The sequence below is a fragment of the Artemia sp. Qi Xiang Cuo genome, chromosome 6, assembly GCF_049724085.1.
Source record: "Artemia sp. Qi Xiang Cuo chromosome 6, ASM4972408v1, whole genome shotgun sequence".
NCBI classification, from domain to species: Eukaryota; Metazoa; Arthropoda; class Branchiopoda; order Anostraca; family Artemiidae; genus Artemia; species Artemia sp. Qi Xiang Cuo.
The window spans coordinates 67,209,873-67,234,296 of NC_142799.1; the positions used below are offsets into that span (position 1 = coordinate 67,209,873).

Sequence of the window (24,424 nt, forward strand, 5' to 3'; positions counted from 1 at the left end):
ACAAACATCAGAATCAACTTTAGAGGACAAATTATGTTATGGGAAGATGTTTTTTAAATCCCCCTTCCCCCCAAACTCAAAATTTTCCAAAATTCTACTTTAGAAGATTTTTTAAATATTTCTAAAGCGCTAAGACATAGAGCGCTACATACATCAGAATCGACTTTAGAGGACGATTTATGTCATGCGAAGAAGTTTTTGAAATCCCCCTTTCCCCATACTCAAAATTTTCCCAAAATTCTACTTTAGAGGCTATTTTAAATATTTCTAAAGCGCTAAGACATAGAACGCTACAAACATCAGAATCAACTTTAGAGGACAAGTTATGTCATGGGAAGATGTTTTTGAAATCCCCCTCCCCAAAACTCAAAAATTTCTAAAATTCTACTTAAGAAGCTTTTTAAATATTTCTAAAGCACTAATATATAGAGCACTATAAATATCAAAATCGACTTCAGAAGACAAATTAATGTCAAATTATGTCATGGGGAGATGTTTTTGAAATCCCCCTTCTCCCCAAACTCAAAATTTTCTAAAATTCTACTCTAGATGCTTTTTCAAAATTTCCAAAGCACTAACAGATCGTGCGCTAAAAACATCAGAATCGACTTTAGAGGCCAAATTAATTCTACAAACATCAGAACCAACTTTAGAGGACAAATTATGTTATGGGAAGATGTTCTTGAAATCCCCCTTCCCCCCAAGCTCAAAATTTTCCAAAATTCTACTTTAGAAACTTTTTTAAATATTTCTAAAGAACTAAGTCATAGAGTACTACACACATAAGAATCGATTTCAGAGGATAAATTATGCCCCTAAAAGATGTTTTTGAAATCCCCCTTTGCCCCTTTCTCAAAATCTTACTAAATTACAATCTAGAAACCTTTTTAAATATTTCCAAAGCACTAAAACCTAAAGCACTACAAACATTAGAATCGACTTTAGAGGACAAATTATGTCATGGGGAGATATTTTTGAAATCCCCCTTCCCCCAAACTCAAATTTTTTTTAAATTTTACTCTAGAAGTTTTTTTAATATTTCCAAAGCACTATCAGATAGCGTGCTAAAAACATCAGAATCGACTTTAGACGCCAAATTAATTCTACAATAATTCCCCCTTCCCCCCAAACTCAAAATTTTTTTGAAATCTCCCTTCGCCCCAAATTCAAAATTTTCCAAAATTCCACTTTAGAAGCTTTTTTCAAATATTTCTAAAGCACTAAGACATAGAGTGCTACAAACATCAGAATTGACTTAAGAGGACAAGTTATTTCATGGGTAGATGTTCTTGAAATCCCCCTACCCCCCAAACTCAAATTTTTAAAAATTTTACTTTAGAAGCTTTTTTAAATATTTCTAAAGCGCTAAGACATAGATCGCTACACACATCAGAATCATATTTAGATGACAAATTATGTTATGGGTAGATGTTTTTGAAATCCCCCTTCCCCCCAAACTAAAAATTTTCCAAAATTCTACTTTAAAAGCTTTTTAAAATATTTCTAAAGCGCTAAGACATAGACAAACATCAGAATCGACTTTAGAGGACTATTTATGTCATGGGAAGATGTTTTTGAAATCCCCCTTTCCCCATACTCAAAATTTTCCCAAAATTCTACCTTAGAAGCTTTTTTAAATATTTCTAAAGCGCTAAGACATAGAACGCTACAAACATCAGAATCGACTTTAGAGGACAAGTTATGTCATGGGAAGATGTTTTTGAAATCCCCCTCCCCAAAACTCAAAAATTTCTAAAATTCTACTAAGAAGCTTTTTAAATATTTCTAAAGCACTAATATATAGAGCACTATAAATATCAAAATCGACTTCAGAAGACAAATTAATGTCAAATTATGTCATGGGGAGATGTTTTTGAAATCCCCCTTCTCCCCAAACTCAAAATTTTCTAAAATTCTACTCTAAAAGCTTTTTAAACATTTCCAAAGCACTAACAGATCGCGCGCTCAAAACATCAGAATCGACTTTAGAGGCCAAATTAATTCTACAAACATCAGAACCAACTTTAGAGGACAAATTATGTTATGGGAAGATTTTCTTGAAATCCCCCTTCCCCCCAAATTCAAAATTTTCCAAAATTCTGCTTTAGAAACTTTTTTTTTAATATTTCTAAAGCGCTAAGACATAGAGCGCTACAAACATCAGAATCAACTTTAGAAGACAAGTTATGTCATGGGGAGATGTTTTTGAAATCCCCCTTCCCCCCAAACTCAAAATTTTCTAAAATTCTACTCTAGAAGCTTTTTTAATATTTCCAAAGCACTAACAGATAGCGTGCTAAAAACATCAGAATCGACTTTAGACGCCAAATTAATTCTACAATAATTCCCCCTTTCCCCCAAACTCAAATTTTTTTGGAAATCCCCCTTCGCCCCAAACCCAAAATTTTCTAAAATTCTACTTTAAAAGCTTTTTTTAATATTTCCAAAGCGCTAAGACATAGAGCGCTACAGACATCAGAATCGACTTTAGAGGACAAGTCTTGTCATGGGAAAATGTTTTTGAAATCCCCCTTCCCCCAAACTCAAAATTTTCCAAAATTTTACTTTAGAAGTTTTTTTTAAATATTTCTAAAGCACTAAGACATAGTGCGCTACATACATCAGAATCAACTTTAGAGGATAAATTATATTATGGAAAAATTTTTATGAAACTCCTCTTCCCCCCAAAACCAAAATTTCCAAAAATTTTACTTTAGAAGCTTTTTTTAAATATTTCTAAAGCGCTATGACATAGAGAACTTCAGAACCGACTTCAGAGGACAATTTATGTCATGGGAAGATGTTTTTGAAATTCCCCTTTACCCCAAACTCAAAATTTTCCAAAATTCTACTTTAAAAGCTTTTTTAAGTATTTGTTAAGCGCTAAGACATAGAGCGATACAAACATCAGAATCGACTTTAGAGGACAATTTATGTCATGGGAAGATGTTTTTGAAATCCCCCTTTGCCCCAAACTCAAAATTTTCCAAAATTCTACTTTAGAAGCTTTTTAAATATTTCTACAGCACTAAGACATAGAGCGCAACAAACATCAGAATCGACTTTAGAGGACAAGTTATGTTATGGGAAGATGTTTTTGAAATCCCCCTTCCCCCCCCACCTCAAAATTTTTAAAAATTCTAATTTAGAAGCTTTTAAAATATTTTTAAAGCACTAATAGATAGTACTAAAAGCATCAGAATCGACTTCAGAGGACACGTTCTATCACAGGAAGAGATTTTTAAAATCCCCCTTCCCCCCAAACTCAAAATTTTCTAAAATTCTACTTTAGAAGCTTTTTAAATATTTCTAAAGCACTAATTGATAGAGCGCTACAAACATCAAAATTGACTTTAGAAGACATGTTACGTCATGGGAAGATGTTTTGAAATCCCCCCTCCCCAAAACTCACAAAATGTCTAAGATTCTACTTAAGAAACTTTTTAAAAATTTCTAAAGCACTAATAGATAGAGCGATACAAATATCAGACTTAATTTCAGAGGTCAAATTTTATTATGGGAAGATGTTCTTTAAATCCCCCTTCCCCCCAAACTCAAAATTTTACTTTAGAAGCTTTTTTAAATATTTCTAAAGTGCTAAGACATAGAGCGCTACAAACATCAGAATCAACTTCAGAGGACAAATTATTTTATGGGAAGATGTTCTTCAAATCCCCCTTCGCCCCAAACTGAAAATTTTCTAAAATTCTACTTTAGAAGCTTTCTTAAATATTTCTAAATCGCTAAGACATAGAGTAGTACAAATATTAGAATTAACTATAGAGGACGAATTATGTTATGGAAAGATGTTTTTGAAACCCCCCTTTGCCCTATACTAAAAATTTTACAAAATTCTACTTTAGAAGCTTTTTAAATATTTCTACAGCACTAAGACATAGAGCGCAACAAACATCAGAATCGACTTTAGAGGACAAGTTATGTTATGGGAAGATGTTTTTGAAATCCCCCTTCCCCCCCAAACACAAAATTTTTAAAAATTATAATTTAGAAGCTTTTAAAAAATTTTTAAAGCACTAATATATAGTACTAAAATCATCAGAATCGACTTCAGAGGACACGTTATATCACAGGAAGAGATTTTTAAAATCCCCCTTCCCCCCAAACTCAAAATTTTCTAAAATTCTACTTTAGAAGCTTTTTAAATATTTCTAAAGCACTAATTGATAGAGCGCTACAAACATCAAAATTGACTTTAGAAGACATGTTACGTCATGGGAAGATGTTTTGAAATCCCCCCTCCCCAAAACTCACAAAATTTCTAAAATTCTACTTAAGAAGCTTTTTAAAAATTTCTAAAGCACTAATAGATAGAGCGCTAAAAATATCAGAATAAAATTCTGAGGACAAATTATTTTATGGGAAGATGTTTTTGAAATCCCCCTTCCCCCCAAACTCAAAATTTTCCTTTAGAAGCTTTTTTAAATATTTCTAAAGTTCTAAAACATAGAGTACTAAAAACATCAGAATCAACTTCAGAGGACAAATTATTTTATGGGAAGATGTTTTTGAAATCCCCCTTCCCCCCAAACTCTAAATTTTCCAAAATTCTACTTTAGAAGCTTTTTTAAATATTTCTAAAGCGCTAAGACATAGAGCGCTACAAACATCAGAATCGACTTTAGAGGACTATTTATGTCATGAGAAGATGTTTTTGAAATCCCCCTTCGCCCCAAACTCAAAAAATCCCAAAATTCTACATAACATATTGTCACTATCTCTTCAGATAAGCTGGATGCAATCAAGCAGGAGGTGTATGCTGGCCTCAACCTAGATCTTAGTAATCTAGTGGATAAAACCCTTGAAACCTATAACAGACGCATATTTTCTGTTGAATCTTCTTTGGCTACTTTAGAGTCATCCATGATAGACCTTAAAAACTCTTTCCAGCCTATCCAGTCCAACCTGGCAAAATTAAATGACCGTTTTGAACAGCAGGGGTTAAGCAACCAAATCACTGTCTTTGGGGTGAAAGAAGATGCCTTCATCGAAAACACTGAAAGTCGATTCATGTCTCTATGTGCTGGGAAATTTTCTGGCATACCAATTATTCAGTCTGATGTCTTATCAGCACACCATATGCTAAACCCAGACCCATAGTTGTTGAATTTTGCAACTTACGAGTTCGTCAACTGCTTCTCAGACAAAAGAAGGATTTGAAAAGATCAGGGATTCTATTTTCTGAGACGCTTACAGAACCATGCTTAAAATTTCTTTCATATGCCAAGTCAAAGCTTGGCTTACGTAATGTTTGGTCTAGTAAAGGTGATATCCTGTATAAAACTCAATCTGGAAGAGTGTTTAAGTTTAATGATCAGAATGAAATTGATTTATGTGCTGCAAATGCAGAAAATTAAAGTGATGGATTTAGATTTATTTTGTTATAATGTATTGCATTGTTTCTGTAGGAATTTACTTCATGTTCTTAAAATGTTCCTCTATTATTCTTTACTGTCCTCACATAATTTTGACTGGTACCATATTACACTTTGGGTCAATAGTTTGGATGATATGTCCCTTCCCACTAATATTTCTTTATGTTTGTTTGTGATTCTGTCACCTTCATGTTGCCTGATTTACATTATATTATTGTCATGTCAATATACTTGTAACGCCCATAATATCAACTGGCCACACATTATAGTTTGTGCCAATACTTATAATAATGTGCCTTCCCACTGATTTTTCTTTATGTTTGTTTATGATCCTTTCACCATCATGTAGCTTGGTTTCTATAATGTTTTTGTCATGTCAGCACACTTGCAGCTCACATAATTTTCACTGATCCCATATTGCATTTTGGGCAAGTATTATGAATCATATATGCTATCCCACTGTTATTTATTTATTTTTTTATGTTTGTTTGTGATCCTATCACCTTTATGCAGGCTGATTTCTTTCATATTTTTGTCATTTCAGCATACTTGCAGCTCATATAATCTTGACTGGTTCCACATTATACTTGGGGCCAATATTTTGATGAATATGTGCCATGCCACTATTATTTCCTTATCTAGGTTTGTGATCCTATCGCCTTCCTGTAGCCTGAATTCTATCATATTTTTCTCATGTCAGCACATATGCAACTCACATAACTTTGACTGGTCCCATATTATACTTTTGGCCAATATTTTGAATAATATATGCCATCTCATTGATATTTATTTATCTTTGTTTTTGATCCTATCACCCTTGTGAACCCTGAATTCTATCATATTTTTTCCATGTCAGTATATATGCAGCTCTCATAATTTCTTACTACCCATATTATACTTTGTGCTAATATTTGGAACAATATGTGTCATTCCTTTGATATTTATTTATATTTGTCTGTGATCCTATCGCCTTCAGGTAGGCTGACTACTATTATATTTTTTTCATGTCAGCATACTTACAGCTTACATAATTTACCGGTCCCACATTATAAATTGGTCCAATACTTTGAATAGAATCAGCCATCCTACGGATATCTCTTTATGCTTGTTTGTGATCCTCTCACCTTCATGTAGCCTAATTTATATTATTTGTTTGTCAGTCCAGCACACCTGCAGCTCATGTAATAGCAACTGGTGTCATATTATACTTTGGTCCAATACTTTGGATAATTTGTGCCATCTCACTAATATTCCTATGTGTGCATTTATTATGTGTGATAATTATGGGTGATTTCTCTTTTCTTTTGAATTCGTCTATTCTTAATTCAGCTATTTTTGATCAACCAAGTAGGGCTGGCAAACAAGAGACTCATACGCTTGACCCTCTCCTTGAATCTATGGTTAATTCTAGCAGCAATTATCACACTACCATTCATTATTGTGATAAAATTATAACCTCACTGTCTTTAAATAGTGGCTTCAATGTATTTTGTTTGAATGTGCGTGGGATAAGAGATAAGTGGAATAGTCTGAAATTGTATTTGTGGTCTGATAATTCTTGCCCTTTTGATGCAATAGGTTTAACAGAAACATGGTTATCTGATGGTGAAAATTTTACAGCCTATGATATGCATTGTTATGTTTCTGTCCATATCCCCAGAATGGTAACAGTGCTCAGGGGGTATTTCTTTATTTATAAAGTCTGATATAGAGTTAAGAAGTTCTGACCTTGAATCATTTTTTGCATCAGTAGCGTCAAATAGTAGGACAGTTTATTCTCTTGTTATTGGTCTGAAAAGCCAGTTTGCATTTGATACTGTTTGTTTGTTTTATAACCCACCTGCTTTTTCCACACATCTGTTCTGCGATTTGTTTGATCAGCTTTCTTGTGTGGGGTCTTTGTCTAAAAAACGTATTTGTGTTTTGGGAGATTTTAATTGTAAAATGTTAAATATTGGATCAAGTGATGAATGTGAACATCTCTTTGATATACTTTCTTCTTCAGGTCTTCTTCATTCAATTTTTATTTTTTCTCGCGTTGACCCTACTAGAAATTCTGCCACTTTAATAGACAATATTTTCAATTCTCATTCTTCTGATTTGAAATTAACTTCTGGTCTTGTTTTCACTGATCTTTTTGATCACTTCCCTATTTATGTTTCACTTTTTGTGCCTCAAACTAAGATTGCTGTGGATGAGCGGGATGAGTCTTCTTTTAGAACTTCCACAGATAAAGAAACTTCAAATTTAATACATAGTCTTCAGAGTAATGATTGGTCTAGTGTTCTTGAAGCTAATGATGTTGATTGTGCAACGAATTTATTTTTGTGTTGTATGGGAGCTCTGTTGGATAAGCATTTTCCTCTTAGAAAGAGGCCAAGGAATTCCATACCCAAATGTCCATGGATGAATAGAGGTCTGATCAATGCTACACACATGAAGGCGTCTCTGTTCAAGGCTGCATGTAGAATAAAGACACAGGATGATCTTTTGAAGCATAAACTTTATAAAAATGTGCTTACTTCTTCAGTACGTGCAGCCAAAAAGCTCTATTTTTCGCGTCGAATTGATGAGTGTAAGGGGAATTTGCGAAAGGTTTGGACTGTATTTAACGAAGCTCTTTCCCGCAAGAAACTCAAACAGTCCCCCCCCCCCCTTGTCACTACAGGAAAGCTGATGGATCTTTCGTGGACAAAAATTCTTCAGCAAGCACCTTCAATTCGTATTTCACCTTACTTCCTTCAGTTCCTAATCCACCATACAGCAGAGTAAGTAGTTTTCCCTTAGCAGAAAAGTCATTTTTCTTTCCCCATGCAGTGATACCAAAATTTCAAATATTATTTTTCAGCTTTCAAGTAGCCGTTCAGTTGATGGTTTGGTTTGAGCTGTAATGTTCTTAAAAAAATTGGTCAGTTTGTTTCTATCCCCATCTCACATATAACTAACCTCTCTCTTTCTTCTGGTGTTTTTCCTCAATTATTTAAGGTTGCTAATGCTGTACCTTTGTTTAAAAAAGGTGATTCGTCCCTAACTTCAAACTATAGACCTGTTTCTCTCCTTCTTATAATCTTTAAGGTTGTTGAAAAAGTAGCGTAGTGTAAACTCTCTTCATTTTTATTCCGCACTAATACAAATGCAGGAAACTCTCTCATAACCAACTATAAGTACGGCTTTTGTTTCAGTTTTTGCACTTTGCATGCATTTTAAGATGCAACAGAATTTGTCCATGTTAATCTTGACAAGGAATTGTGTGTTTTGGGTCTATTTCTTGACTTTTCAAAGGCATTTGATATGGTCGTTCACTCTGCTCTTTTGTCTAAATTATCTTCATTTGGAGTGCATGGAGTCCCACTTGAATGGTTTAGGTCTTATCTCTCAGGGAGACCTCAGTATGTTTCAGTTAATGGTACTTCTTCCTCTACCTTGCCTATTTTTGAAAGCTGTCCCACCGGGCTCTCCGCTTGGACCACTTTTGTTTTTAATTTATATTAATGATCTTTTTAATGTTCTCCATCCCCTCGTGAACCCTCTTCTTTTTGCTGATGGCAGTAACTTTTTCATTGCTACAATGGATCTGCCCTTTGCCTCCTCCCTAGCTCATGGTCTTCTTGATAAAGTTAAAGATACGTGCTGGTCTAATGCTATGACTCTCAGTAGCCAAAAAAGTGCCAATGTACACTTCAGAACCTCTTACCATATGAGAAACGCAAGGGAGTCAACCATCCTGACTTATGGGACTGATATTATACCGCAAGCCACTATAGTGAAATTTCTTGGTGCGTATCTTGACTGTTTTCTTTCTTTTAAACCCCATATAACTCACACTCATTCCCTTGTCCTCCGCCAATCTTCAATGTTATGCAGGGTTAACTCATTTCTTCCCCCAGATGTTATGCTTTCTCTTTATTATGCTTTTATTTTTCCTTACCTTTTTATTGCTGTTCTGTCTGGGGTAGTACTAATAAATCTCTTCTCTGCTCACTTCAAAGAGCCCAAAATAGGGCAGTGAAGGCTACTTTTCTTCTACCTCGTTTTTACCCTTCCTCTGATCTTTATAATGATACCGGAATAGCTCCACTGGATCGTATTGTGGGTAAAAGTTACCTTTATTTAGCACATTCTGCTTTTCTAGGTACACTTCCACCATCTCTGCAGCAGTTTTTCTTTCTGTCAGGCTCAGGTAGGTACTCTTCTCTTTTACGTAGCTCTTATCGCAGATTCATTTTACCTAAACGATCATCCAACAGCAGGTCACAGGTCTCCTGTTTATCAATCTATTTTACTATGGAACTCCATCCCTCCTGATGTCCCTCTATCTCTTTCTGCAAAGGTAGTTTATCACCGGGTCTTTCCAGTATAGTAATTTTTTCCCCTTTTTTTTTCTTTTTTTTTGCATGCCATCAAAATTTATGTGTCTTTCTTTTCATTCAATATCAGTTTTCTGATTTAAATTTTTTTTATATTTAATCCTAATTTTCAATCCCTTTTCTTCGTTTAAATATTTTTTTTCAGTTATTTGTGAAGTTTCCTTTTAATTCCCCTATTTTCACAAATGTCTCTTGATCCAGTTTTTTTTTTTTTTTTTTTATGTGCTTTATAACAGAGTCTTACTTTGTTTTGTCGGCCCTTTAAAAGCTGAGCTTCTTGGGCGTGTATAAATTTTACGTTTGTAATTGTTTTGTTTTTAGTATTAATAAATTGATTGATTGATTGAGAAGCTTTTTAAATATTTCTAAAGCGCTAAGACATAGAGCGCTACAAACATCAGAATCGACTTTAGAGGACAAATAATGTCATGGGGAGATGTTTTTGAAATCCCCCTTCCCCCCAAACTCAAAATTTTAGAAAATTCTACTTTAAAAACTTTTTAAATATTTTCAAAGCACTAACAGATCTTGCGCTAAAAACATCAGAATCGACTATAGGGGCCAAATAAATTCTACAATAACTCCCCCTTCCTCCCAAACTCAATTTTTTTTTGAAATCCCCCTTCGCCCCAAACTCAAAATTTTCCAAAATTCTATTTTAGAAAACTTTTTTAATATTTCTAAAGCGATACAAACATCAGAATCGACTTTAGAGGACAAGTTATGTCATGTGAAGATGTTTTTGAAATCCCCCTTCCCCCCGAACTCAAATTTTTAACAATTTTACTTTAGAAGCTTTTTTAAATATTTCTAAAGCGCTAAGACATAGAGCGTTACAAACATCAGAATCAACTTCAGAGGACAAATTATGTTATGGGAAGATGTTCTTGAAATCCTCTTTCCCCTAAAACTCAAAATTTTCCAAAATTCTACTTTAGATGTTTTTATAAATGTTTCTAAAGTGCTATGACACAGAGCGCTACAAACATCAGAATCAACTTTAGAGGACAATTTATGTCATGGGAAGATGTTTTTGCAGTCCCCCCTCCCCAAAACTCAAAAATTTCGAAAATTCTACTTAAGAAGCTTTTTAAATATTTCTAAAGCACTAATAGATAGAGCACTACAAAATATCAGAATCGACTTCAGAGGACAAATTATGTTATGGGAAGATGTTTTGGAAAACCCCCTTCCCCTCAAACTCAAAATTTTACTTTAGAAGCTTTTTTAAATATTTCTAAAGCGCTAAGACATAGAGCGCTACAAACATAAAAATCATGTTTAGAGGACAAATTATGTTATGGGAAGATGTTCTTGAAATCCCCTTTGCCCCAAACTCAAAATTTTCCAAAATTCTACTTTAGAAGCTGTTTTATGTATTTGTAAAGCGCTAAGACATAGAGGGCTACAAACATCAGAATCGACTTTAGAGGACAATTTACGTAATGGGAAGATGTTTTTGAAATCCCCCTTTGTCCCAAACTCAAATATTTCCAAAATTATACTTAAGAAGCTTTTTTAAATATTTCTAAAGCGCTAAGACATAGATCGCTACAAATACCAGACACAACTTTAGAAGACAATTTCTTTTAAGGAGAGAGACTCTTGACATCCTGCTTCCCTCCAACTTCAAAATTTTCTAAAATTATGCTCTAGAAACTTTTTAAATATTTCAAAGCACTACCAGATAGCACACTAAAGACATCATACTCGACTGAAGAGGCCAAATTAGTACTACAATAGTTCCCCCTTCCCCCAAAACTCATTTTTTTTTTAAATCCCCCTTCGCCCCAAACTCAAAATTTTCCAAAATTCTACTTTACAATCTTTTTTAAATATTTCTAAAGTGCTAAGACATATAGCACTACAACCATCAGAATCAATTTAAGAAGACAATTTATGCCATGAGTAGATGTTTTTGGAATCCCCCTTCGCCCTAAACTAAAAGTTTTCAAAATTCTAGTTTAGCAGCTTTTTAAAAATTTCTAAGGCACTAATAGATAGTGATCTACAAACATCAGAATCGACTTTACAGGCCACATTAATTCTACAATAATTCCCCCTTCCCCCCAAGCTGAAATTTTTTTTAAAATCTCCTTTCGCCCCAAACTCAAAATTTTATAAAATTCCACTGTAGAAGCTTTTTTAAATATTTCTAAAGCCCTATTACATAAACCGCTACAAACATAAGAATCAACTTTAGAGGACAAGTTATGTCATGTGAAGAAGTTTTTGTAATACCCACTACCAATTGAAATTTTTAAAAAACAACATTTTACCTTAATTTTCAATTATCAGTTTTTTCTTCTCTGGCTTTAGTTCTGAAAACGCAATTTCAGTTATTTGAGCAGAATTTTAAGCCATATCAATTTAACAAGTATTTCATGGGAAAATGTTTTTGAAATACCCATTGCCCATTGATATTTTAACAAAACAAATTTTGCCTTAATTTTCAGTAATCAGTTTCTTTTTCTCTGGTTTTAGTTCTGAAAATCATTTGAGCAGAATTTTAAGCCATATCAATGTTTTATTTCCAAAATTTAGGAAATGTATTTGCATATATTTAAAACCTTATAAGTTGGGATTGAGCAAAGTTTGAAGCTGAAATAATTTTGTTGTACTTCATTTAAACAGAAGATCTATTTTGCAAGGTTCCATTGCTATAACTCACATTTTTTTAAAGGTCATTCAAATTTTTTGAAATCTCCCTTACCATTCATCCCAATCCCCCTTCATACTCTAAAATATGGTTGATAATTTGAAATTTGAAAAAAGCCTTATTTTCCACGGGGGCATTTTTTAAGGGGGGGGGGGGATTTTCCGTGAGAGTATTTCCCGTGGGGGGGGGCATTTTCCGCGGGGAGGTATTTTCCGGGGGATTTTCCGGCGGGTATTCGCCAAGAAGCACAAATTTGATGGTATGAGTTTTATTAAAATCTTTGACTTTTAGGGGTTGTTTCCCCCTGTTACGAAACTCAGACAAATTTTTTAGACAGGCAAATTATCAACCAGATTTTAGAATATGATTCTGGTGCAACACGTTGCAACGAAATTGTCAGCTTAGATTAGCATAAGCAGGGGCACCACGAGCAGGTTGCTGACCACCGCCCCCGCCCTCCCCCTCCCCCTGCTATCAAATCCCCTTGCAACTAACCTTTCCTACATATGTTTTATGTCTTTGTCTAACAAATACCTGTTTGTCTGGTTGCCTTGTACAGTCTATAGCAGTAGGTTATTTATAATGCACAAGTACCAAATAATCTATATTCGTTTTGATTATTTTTTTAAAACCCCTTAACATTTTGAGTTGAGTAACCACATAAAACATATTCAAATAGCTTAATACTATGATGTTGCAAAAATTTTGCATTTCTTTTTTACATCCAAAATTTAAAATATGTAAAAAATGCTGGAACTTATATAAAAATTTTCTTTCGAGGGTGGAAAGGTTAGCCGCAAGGGTATTTGATAGCAGGGGGAGGGGGAGGGCGGGGGCGGTGGTCAGCAACCTGCTCGCGGTGCCCCTGCTTATATTAATCTAAGCTGACCATTTCGTTGCAACGTGTTGCACCGGAATCTTACTCTAAAATATGGTTGATAATTTGCCTGTCTAAAAAATTTGTCTGAGTTTCGTAAAAGGGGGAAACAACCCCTAAAAGTCAAAGATTTTAATAAAACTCATACCATCAAATTTGTGGTTCTTGGCGAATACCCGCCGGAAATCCTCCCCCGGAAAATACCTCCCCACGGAAAATACCCCCCACGGGAAATACCCTCACAAAAAATGCCCCCCCCCCCAAAAAAAATAACCCCGTGGAAAATAAGGCTATTCAAATTTCAAATTATCAACCAGATTTTAGAGTATGAAGGGGGAATGGTAAGGAGGATTTCAAAAACTTTGAATGACCTTTAAAAATCTGTGAGTTATAGCAATGGAACCTTGCAAAATAGATCTTCTGTTTAAATGAAGTACAACAAAATTATTTCAGCTTCAAAACTTTGCTCAATCCCAACTTGTCAGGTTTTAAGTATATGCAAATACATTTCCTAAATTTTGGAGATAAAACATTGATAAGGTTTAAAATTCTGCCCATTCAGTTTTCATAACTAGGACCAGAGAACAGGCAACTATTAACTGACAATTAAGGCAAAATTTTGTTTTGTAAAAATTTCAAAAGGGAATGGGTATTACAAGAACATCTTACCATGACTTAAATTATAACATAGATATGGCTTAAAATTCTACTCAAATAATTGAAATTAAGTTTTCAGAACTAAAGCCAGAGAAAAAGAAATTGATTACTGAAACTTAAGGTAATTTTTTTTTTTGTCAAAATTTCAATGGGTAATGGGTATTTCAAAAACATCTTACCATCACATAACTTGTCCTCTAAAGTTGATTCTGATTTCTGTAGCGCTCTACGTCTTAGCGTTTTAGAAATATTTAAAAAAGCTTCTAAAGTGGAATTTTGGAAAATTTTGAGTTTGGGGGGAAGGGGATTTCAAAAACATCTTCCCATAACATAATTTGTCCTCTAAAGTCGATTCTGATATTTGTAGCGCTCTATCTGTTAGTGCTTTATAAATATTTAAAAAGCTTCTTAAGTAGAATTTTAGAATTTTTTTAGTTTTGGGGAGGGGAATTTCAAAAACATCTTCCCATGACATAACTTGTCTTCTAAAGTCAATTCTGATGTTTGTGGCGCTCTATCAATTAGTGCTTTAGAAATATTTAAAAAGCTTCTAAAGTAGAATTATAGAAAATTTTGAGTTTGGGGGGAAGGGGGATTTGAAAATCCCCTTCCCTTGACATAACGTGTCCTCTGAAGTCGATTCTGATGTTTTTAGCACTCTATGTCTTAGTGCTTTTAGAAATATTTTAAAAGCTTCTAAACTAGAATTTTGGAAAAATTTGAGTTTGGGGGGAAAGGGGATTTCAAAAACATCTTCCCATAACATACCTTGTCCTCGAAAGTCAATTCTGATATTTGTAGCGCTCTATGTCTTAGCGCTTTAGAAATATTTAAAAAGCTTCTAAAGTAGAATTTTGGAAATTTTTTAGTTTGGGGCAAAGGGGGATTTCAAAAAACATCTTCCCATGACATAAATTGTCCTCTAAAGTCGATTCTGTTTGTAGTGATCTTTGTCTTAGCGCTTTAGAAATACTTAAAAAAGCTTCTAAAGTAGAATTTTGAAAAACTTTGAGTTTGGAGGGAAGGGGGATTTCAAAAACATCTTGCCCTGCCATAAATTATCCTCTAGAATTGGTTATGATTTTTGCAGCACTTTATGTATTAGCACTTTGTAAATATTTAAAAAAGCTTCTGAAGTAGAATTTTGGAAAATTTTGAGTTTGGGGGGACGGGGGATTTCAAAAACATATTCCCATAACATAATTTGTCCTCTGAAGTCGATTCTGATATTTGTAGCGCTCTATCTATTAGTGCTTTAGAAATATTTAAAAAGCTTCTTAAGTAGAATTTTAGAAATTTTTTAGTTTTGGGGAGGGGGGATTTCAAAAACATCTTCCCATGACATAACTTGTTTTCTAAAGTCGATTCTGACATGTTTGGGCTCTATTAATTAGCGCTTTAGAAATATTTAAAAAGCTTCTAAAGTAGAATTTTAGAAAATTTTGAGTTTGGGGGAAGGGGGATTTTAAAAACCTCTTCCCGTGATAAAACGTGTCCTCTGAAGTCGATCCTTATGTTTTTAGCACTCTATCTATTAGTGCTTTAGAAATATTTTAAAAGCTTCTGAAGTAGAATTTTTGAAAATTTTGAGTTTGGGGGGAAGGGGGATTTTAAAAACCTCTTCCCATGACATAACGTGTCCTCTGAAGTCGATTCTGATGCTTTTATCTCTATATCTATTAGTGATTAATAAATTTTTAAAAATCCTCTTAAGTATAGGTTTTGAAAATTTTGAGTTTTGGGGGACGCGGTATGTCAAACTCATCTTCCCTTGGCGTAAATTGTGTTCTATAGTTATTTATGATATTTGCATTACTCTGTGTCTTAGCTGTTTAGAAATATTTAAAAAGCTTCTAAAGTAAAATTTTGGAAATATTTGAGTTTGGGGGGAAGGGGGATTTCAAAAACATCTTCCCATTACATAACTTGTCCTCTGAAGTCGATTCTGATATTTGTAGCTCTCTATCTATGAGTGCTTTAGAAATATTTAAAAAGCTTCTTAAGTAGAATTTTAGACATTTTTGATTTTTGGGGAGGGGGATTTCAAACACATCTCCATGTGACATAACTTGTTCTCTAAAGCCGATTCTGATGTTTTTACTACTTTATGTTTTAGCGCCTTAGAAATATTTAAAAAGGCATCTAAAGTAGAATTTAGGAAAATTTTGAGTTTGGGGGAAGGGGGGATTTCAAAAGCATCTTTCCATGACATAACTTGACCTCTAAAGTTGATTCTGATGTTTGTAGCGCTCTATGTCTTAGCGCTTAGAAATATTTAAAAAAGCTTCTAAAGTAGAATTTTGGAAAATTTTGAATTTGGGGGAAGGGGGATTTCAAGAACATCTTCGTAGTACTTGCGGAAACTCATATGTGGGACGTACTAACCAGAGTTTGGAAATGAGATTATTACAACACAAAAATTCAATTTCTTCGGCTTTAAAGCAAGATTCTAAGTCTGAAGATTTTACTTCAGCCCCTTCAGAACATATTTTTAATTTTCCAGACCATTTTATTTTGTTCGAGAATGTCTCTTTGATTTCTAGGGATAGGTGTTTAAAGCAAAATTTTCGTGAAACTCTTGAAATACAGAAAATCTTATTCAAGAATATTGCTTTGAATCAGGATACAGGTGAATATGGGCTGAACTCTATCTATGATAATTTATTAAAATCTGACAAAGTAAAGTTCAATTCACCCAATGTAGTTGACCATTGTCCAAATGTTATATCATTGAACGCTAATGAACTGAAACCAAGAAGGTCAAAGAGAATAGCTTCCGCCTTTGCTTTGAAAAGAATTAGAGATTTAAACAATATGTAGTGTTATTTGATTTAGACTGTAAACTTTTGTTTTAAATCGTTTTGGTTTAGTTTTACTACTGATGACGGTCACTGCATATGTGACCGAAATATCTGGTATTTTTGTGAATTTCTATCACTGTTATCATCATCACTGTCTATTAAAAGGATTTTATCCCTATTTGAACTTTTATGTATCGTCATGGCAAGGCAGTGTGGTCTCCAAAATAATATACGTCATATTTATGGGGAAGTTTTGATCGAAATTATTTATAAATTTATAAACACTCTGCAAAAAACATGCAAATGTTATCAACCAACAGGATTTTCTTCTACGATGTAAGAAGATGAGAATTGTGCCATCTTCACTAAAATTCAATTTACATTTGGGCACTTTCAAGGAAGAAAAGTTTGAACAAAGCTTACATCTCAAGACTTTAAATCACATTATTAAGGATAAAAGTCGAAAAAGAGGTTTAATAGTGAGAGATAAACTTTCCCTGGAAAATCTTATATAAAAAAAGGTTAGTGTAAGTGACTTTTGTTTTATTCAACAAAAAGGAAAAATTCACTTCAATCATGACTTTTGCCTTTCCAGAGAAAGATTGCTAAAAATGTTTTCGAAATTATCAACAAATAATGCGGTAATACCTTCGTCAATTCTTGGAGCAGGTGTAGTTAATATTTCATCAAGAACTTTAACGATATAAGAACAATCTGTGCTTGAAAAGGGTGCGAAATTTTTTCTTAAACCAGATAATGGCCCCCTGGAAGACATTATCTCTTCAATAGAAACATCTTTGCATAAAAAGGCAAACCTAATAAAAGATGTTAGCTTAGTAAGAGCTTCTACCGTGAAAGTCCTGTCTAATTTTGTATTGAAACTGGAATTTCCTAGTACGACCATCAAAGACATAAGAATTCTTAAAAACTTGAAAAAGGATGGTTCAATTACCATTACCAAAGCGGATAAGAGCAACACTTTAGTTGTGATGAATACTGAGGACTACGATTCAAACTTAAGAAATTTACTAAATGATGAAAAATCATACAAGAAGCTATCGTTTAATCCAACAGACTCTTTTACAAATAAGTTTAAGAACAAATTAAAGTGCTTAAAGGATGAAGGAAAAATTACACCTCAACTTTATTACAAATGCCTGCCATGCAGTTCCTTGTGCCCTAAATTATATGGACTTCCCAAAATTCATAAGCCTAACCTACCATTACGACCAATTGTGTCAAGTACAAGATCACCAACAAGTGTTTTGAGCAAATGGTTAGTGTCAATCTCTAAACCCCTTTTGTCTACACAAATTTCGTATATTAAGAATTCTTCAAATTTGGTTGAAAAACTGAAAAAAGTAGAAATTTCTTCGAATTCTTTGCTTTCAAGCTTCGACATTGTATCAATATACACAAATATTGATGTAGAAGCAGCCAAAACTCTTCTAGAAGGAAAGCTGTTAAGAAATTTGGATTTGATTAGTGGCAAAACAGTTTTGGAAGTTTCTGTAATTATGAATTTAGTAAGTTTGCGCAATAAGTTTTCTTACTTTTTTCAATTCAGAAGTGAGTATTTCGAGCAAATGAATGGTTTACCTATGGGGGCCCCTTTATTAGCTAATATTTTTGTGGAGAATATTGAAATAATTGCGTTAGATTCATATTTGTTAAAACATATTTTCTGGGGCCAGTATATGGATGACATTATTTCAGTTTGGGATTATGGGGAGGAAGAATTAAAAGGATTTTTGGAACATCTTAATTGTTTGGGGGGGGGCATTTAAAGTTTACTGTTTTATTGTAATAGAATGGGAAACTTCATTTTCTTGATGTTTTTCTTTTGAAAAATCAAAATAGTCTGGATTTTAAAATTTACAGAAAACTGACAAATAACAATTGATTTTTGTCTTATAGTTCCGGTCACACTCGCCAAGTAAAAATTGGTTTGATCATTTCTTTAACTGATCAGATCTTTAGACTTTGCTCTCCAACATTTTTTGAGGATGAGTTGTCTTTTCTAAGTAAAATACTAATAAGCAACATCCATCCCGAGTGGTTATTTAACAAGATTGTTTCAAAAAGAAGAAAAAGGTTTTTGAAAGTTTCCAAGGAAGTCTCTGAGACAACTTGGGAGAAAGATGTCTTTTGTTCTTTACCATCTATACCCGGGGTAAGTTAAAAACTTAAAAGAATTTCACAAAGCATTAGTCTAAGGGTAGTTTTAAAGAGTAATAATACTTTGGGTAGTTTTCTAAATTCTGGGAAGGATCTAACTTCATTGGGGTAACAAAGTGGGGTTTATCAGATCCCATGTACTTGCAAAAACTCATATGTGGGACGGACTAACCAGAGTTTGGAAATGAGATTATTACAACACAAAAATTCAATTTCTTCGGCTTTAAAGCACGATTCTAAGTCTGAAGATTTTACTTCAGCCCTTTCAGAACATATTTTTAATTTTCTAGACCATTTTATTTTGTTCGAGAATGTCTCTTTGATTTCTAGGGATCAGGGTTTAAAGCAAAATTTTCATGAAATTCTTGAAATAAAGAAAATCTTATTCAAGAATTTTGCTTTGAATCGGGATACAGTTGAATATGGGCTGAACTCTATCTGTGATAATTTATTAAAATCTGACAGATTTAAGTTCAATTCACCCAATGTAGTTGACAATTGTCCAGATTTTATATCATTGAACGCTAATGAACCAAATCCAAGAAGGTCAAAGAGAATAGCTTCCGCCTTTGCTTTGAAAAGAATTAGAGATGTAAACAATATGTAGTGTTATTTGGTTTAGTATATAAACTTTTGTTTTAAATTGTTTTAGTTTAGTTTTACTACTGATGACGGTCACTGTATACATGACCAAAATATCTAGTATTTTTGTGAATTTCTATCACTGTTATCATCATCACTGTCTATTAAAAGGATTTTATCACTATTTGAACTTTTATTTAAGAACATCTTCCCATAACATAATTTGTCCTCTAAAGTTGATTCTGATGTTTGTAGCGCTCTATGTCTTAGCACTTTAGAAATATTTAAAAAAGCTTCTAAAGTAAAATTTTGAGTTTGGGGGGAAGGGGGATTTCAAAAACATCTTCCCATAACATAATTTGTCCTCTGAAGTTGATTCTGATATTTGTAGCGCTCTATCTATTAGTGCTTTAGAAATATTTAAAAAGCTTCTAAAGTAGAATTTTGGAAAATTTTGAGTTTTGGGGAGGGGGGATTTAAAAAACATCTGCCCACGACATAACATGCTTTTAAACTCAATTATGAAATTTGTAGGCCTCTATCAGTTAGTGATTTAGAAATATTTAAAAAGTTTCTAAGGTAGAATTTTGGAAAATGTTGATTTTGGGAAGAAGGGGGATTTCAAAAACATCTCCCCATGACATAACTTGTCCTCTAAAGTTGATTCTGATGTTTGTAGCGCTTTAGAAATATTTAAAAAAGCCTCTAAAGTAGAATTTTAGAAAATTTTGAGTATAGGGCAAAGGGTTCAAAAACATCTTCCCATGACATAAATTGTCCTCTAAAGTTGATTCTGGTGTTTGTAACGCTCTATGTCTTAGCGCTTTAGAAATTTTTAAAAAAGCTTCTAAAGTAAAATTTTGGAAAATTTTGAGTTTGGGGGGAAGGGGGATTTCAAAAACATCTTCCCATAACATAATTTGTCCTCTAAAGTTGATTCTGATGTTTGTAGCGCTCTATGTCTTTAGAAATAGTGCTTTAGAAATAGTTAAAAAATATTCTAAAGTAAAATTTTGGAATATTTTGAGTTTTGCGGGATTGGGGATTTCAAAAACATCTTCCCATAACATAATTTGTCCTCTGAAGTTGATTCTGATATTTGTAGTGCTCTATCTATTAGTGCTTTAGAAATATTTAAAAAGCTTCTTAAGTAGAATTTTAGAAATTTTTGAGTTTTGGGGAGGGGGGATTTCAAAAACACCTTCCCATAACATAATTTGTCTTCTAAAGTCAATCCTGATGTTTGTAGTGCTCTATCAATTAGTGCTTCAGAAATATTTAAAAAGCTTTATGAGCACATGGACCTATAAAATAAAAACACCTTCTCATAACATAATTTGTCCTCTAAAAACAATTTGGATTTTTTTACTAGTTCATCTCTTTTCAAATCCTTTCCCTAATTAATAAAGTTTAAATGGCTTATCAACACAGAGTTGCCTTCTACCCCATGGCACCTGCATGCTACTGTTAAAGGGGTTATGATAAGCAAAGTTGTGACATCACAAATGGGTTCGATAAGCAATGTCAGCTAGAAAGTAAATAAGTTAAATGGATGGCTGTTAAATGAAAATAGGATTTTGGAATATATTTTAATGAACAAGGTTAAAAGCTGAATTTGTGTAAGGTAAGCAGTGATTTATAATTATGATAGTAATATAGGATGAAATTTGAGCTAAAACAAATAGTAATGTGCAGTAATTTACCATTACATAAAGGGGGGAGGAGTGGAGGTAGGTACTTCAAAGTACCTTCCTGGGACAAACCTTGGTCAATATTTACCAAATCATATTGAGTTTCAAATAAAGTGAATATGCCATTCAATTCCTTTTTTTATGCTGATTATGAATATAACAATCATTTCTATTGGAAATGAGTTTTAGCCCCCCCCCCCTCCCCCTATATATATGCCAATTCAGGGTATATATTTCTCACATTAGGGGGGGGGGGCAATTTTATTTCTCATATAAATGGGAGGTAAGTTTAAAGTTTACCCCCACCCCCCTAATGTAGAAATATATACCCTGAATTGGCATATAGCCTAGGCCTATATGAGGGGGGCTAAAATTCATTTACAATAGAAATGATTGTTATATTTGTAATCAGCATAAAAAAGGCATCGAATGGTGTATTCACTTTATTCCTAACTCAATATTATGATTTGGTAAATATTGACCCATACCTTAGCATGTAGATCCATCCCTGAAAGTTTCATTTTCCTAACCCAACCCCTGTCCAAGATAGGCCTAGCCAAAAGTAACTAAAGTAGAATTTTAACATTTTGTGTTTTCTGAGAATCTACTGATAAATTCCACTATTTCTGAGGGCTATTTGATTTCTATCCTAGCCAGCCTACTATAGCCTAGACTAACCCTGAATCCAACCTTACATTAAATTTCATAATAAAGCTGTCTAAAATATCATTTGAAAAGATTATTTGGTTTCAAAATTAAGTAAAGAGTGCAATAAGACTTACATTCTCAACTTTGCACACAATTAGACCTATAGTCTTAACTCTTTTTCAAAAGGATCCCTTAATTCAAAAAGTTCTAGCGGAATCTTTCAGAAGGAAGATAGATGGCAGTCCATGAATGACTTGTTCTAAACGAATATAAATGAAATAATAAGTCATGAAATTCCAGTGAATAGACCTTTCCATAAGTTTTAATTTGTAATTGGAAATTGTAACAAATTTATAATTGTAACTATTCATTTAAGTTTTTTTATGAAAGTAAGAATGACAATAAAACTTAAAGCGAATAGATTTTATCCCATATATGAGCATGGGTTCCCTCCCTTCTACTTTCAGCTCTTAATGCTAAATTTTAATTTTTACCCCCCAATGCTTTAAGAACGATTTCTAAGACGCAAGGGAAATTGGAATTGGATGAAAAGTATTTTTTAAAATGCTTCAAGATTGGAAGATCTCTTAGATGCAAATTTGCTTTAAAAATAAATTTTCTCAAACACTATAAAAGGCAATTTGTAAATAAACATAGGTAATTACCTATTGACTAATTTTCTGGTGTCCATAAAAGTTTGCAATGAAGAACTATACACCTTTATTGTAAAGAGCGAGGATTTGAGGAGGAGTAAGCCCTGCTCACTTATGAAATAATTCCTTGTCATTTTATGATGAAATTAATTTAAAAAACTTTTTCCACAAAATAAGTTTTTCAAAGAAAAGTAAAGAACTCCATTCAACAAAAAATGAGCAAAAGTAAAATTAAACAATCTACCAAGCGTGAAACTACCACAAATCAGCATCTATAGATAAATGAAACCCAAAACAAACAGAAATTACAATAAATAACCGAGTCAAACTCAAAACGAGCAGAAATTAACATAAGTTGGGCTCAAAACCCCTATGCCTTACCCAGGCCAGAACATAATTTGCACTTTACTGAAAAAAGTATAAATGTTTCTACTTTTATAACTGTAATAGATCAAATAATGTTGACATTTTGATTACTCAGTATTAGTATATGTATATTAAACTGACAATGCACATTCATTTGTATAATCTTAAGGCAACATTTAGATTTTAAACATAATGGAAAATTGGGAGGGTGGGCGTTGGAGGGGGATTAGTTGCCCTCCAATCCCTTTCGACTATTAAAAAGGGTATCACCCCTTTTTATTTTCAATCGAATGAGCCCTTTTAGAAGTTCCTACGACAGCTCCGTCGATACGAAGTGCCCTGATCTAAACAACAACAACAACAACAAAAATACATTATACCCACATCGGTCTTTACTATAAAAATTACAAGCCTTCCAATCACTTTCGACTATTAAAAAGGGCACTAGGCCTTTCGATTTCCAATAGAATGAGCCCTTTTTGAGTTTCTACAATAACACTTTCTACAAATGCCTTATATTCTCCCAGGCCATAAATTACAGCCCTTACTCTAAGGGCTGTTATAAAATATATATATATATATATATATATATATATATATATATATATATATATATATATATATATATATATATATATATATATATATATATATGTATGTCGGCGCTTACCAATAGCTCCTCTCATTTGATCTGCCATCAGCGGTCCAATTACCCTGGAACACGTATTTTGGCAGAAACTTTCTAAAAATTCCCTTGAAACCAACCCGACTTCGAAACCTACTTGTAATTCCTAAGAACATCTAATAATAACATTGCACTACTAATTACCGATTTTCGTATATGTATTGGAATAAATTAATTTAAAATTAGTTTCTTTAAAATTTAGTGTTACAACGTTGAAGCCAAGTTTCGCGTTCAAGAGAAATCTGACTTGTTCTACCCGTGAAAAGATCTAATGTCGCTTATGTTTTTACGTTCTCCGGAGCACTCGATCGTCAGTCCGGGTTTTTATAATGGGTGAGATAGGGAACGATCATACCGTCTATTATTTATATACTGTGGGTATACCTTACAAACTTTGCCCTGGGAGTTCTGGGGGGTTTGTCATCCTTAAATACATAATTTCCAGATCGTTCAACAACGTTGAACAAAATGGCTATCTATAAGCTTTGATTGAATGTTCTTGGGGAAATGGTGGGCGTGAGAGGGGGTTTAATTACTCTCCCCTCACTTTCAACTATTAAAGAGGGCAATTTCAATTTCCAATGAAATGAGCCCTTTTCGAAAATTTTACAGCAACTTTCTATATAAACCTTATATGCTCCCAGGGCAAAACTTATAACCCTTGCACTGAGTGCTCTGGGGGGGGGCTATCATCCTAAAAGACCTAATTTCCAGAACTTTCGACTACGTTGCACAAAATGGATATCTCAAAATTTTGATTGGATGTGTTTGGAAAAATGGTGGGCGTGAGAGGGGGCGTTAGTTGCCCTTCAATCACTTTCGGCTATAAAAAGGGAAATTTCAATTTCCAATCAAATGAGCCCATTT

At 33.5% G+C, this 24,424-nt stretch overlaps 1 protein-coding gene across 4 annotated transcripts in view; it reads right to left on the reverse strand.

The window, feature by feature from the left end:
* Nucleotides 1-24,424, reverse strand: part of LOC148951536 (uncharacterized) — an 89,695-nt gene that overhangs the window by 22,383 nt on the left and 42,888 nt on the right. The window contains exon 1 of one of the 4 annotated variants that reach the window (XM_089090957.1): nt 21,988-22,051. The exons of the other annotated variants lie outside the window; for them this stretch is intronic. The gene's annotated coding sequence lies outside the window, so the exon portion shown is untranslated. Of the gene's footprint in view, nt 1-21,987; nt 22,052-24,424 lie in introns of those variants that run through there. 4 annotated transcript variants of the gene reach the window in all.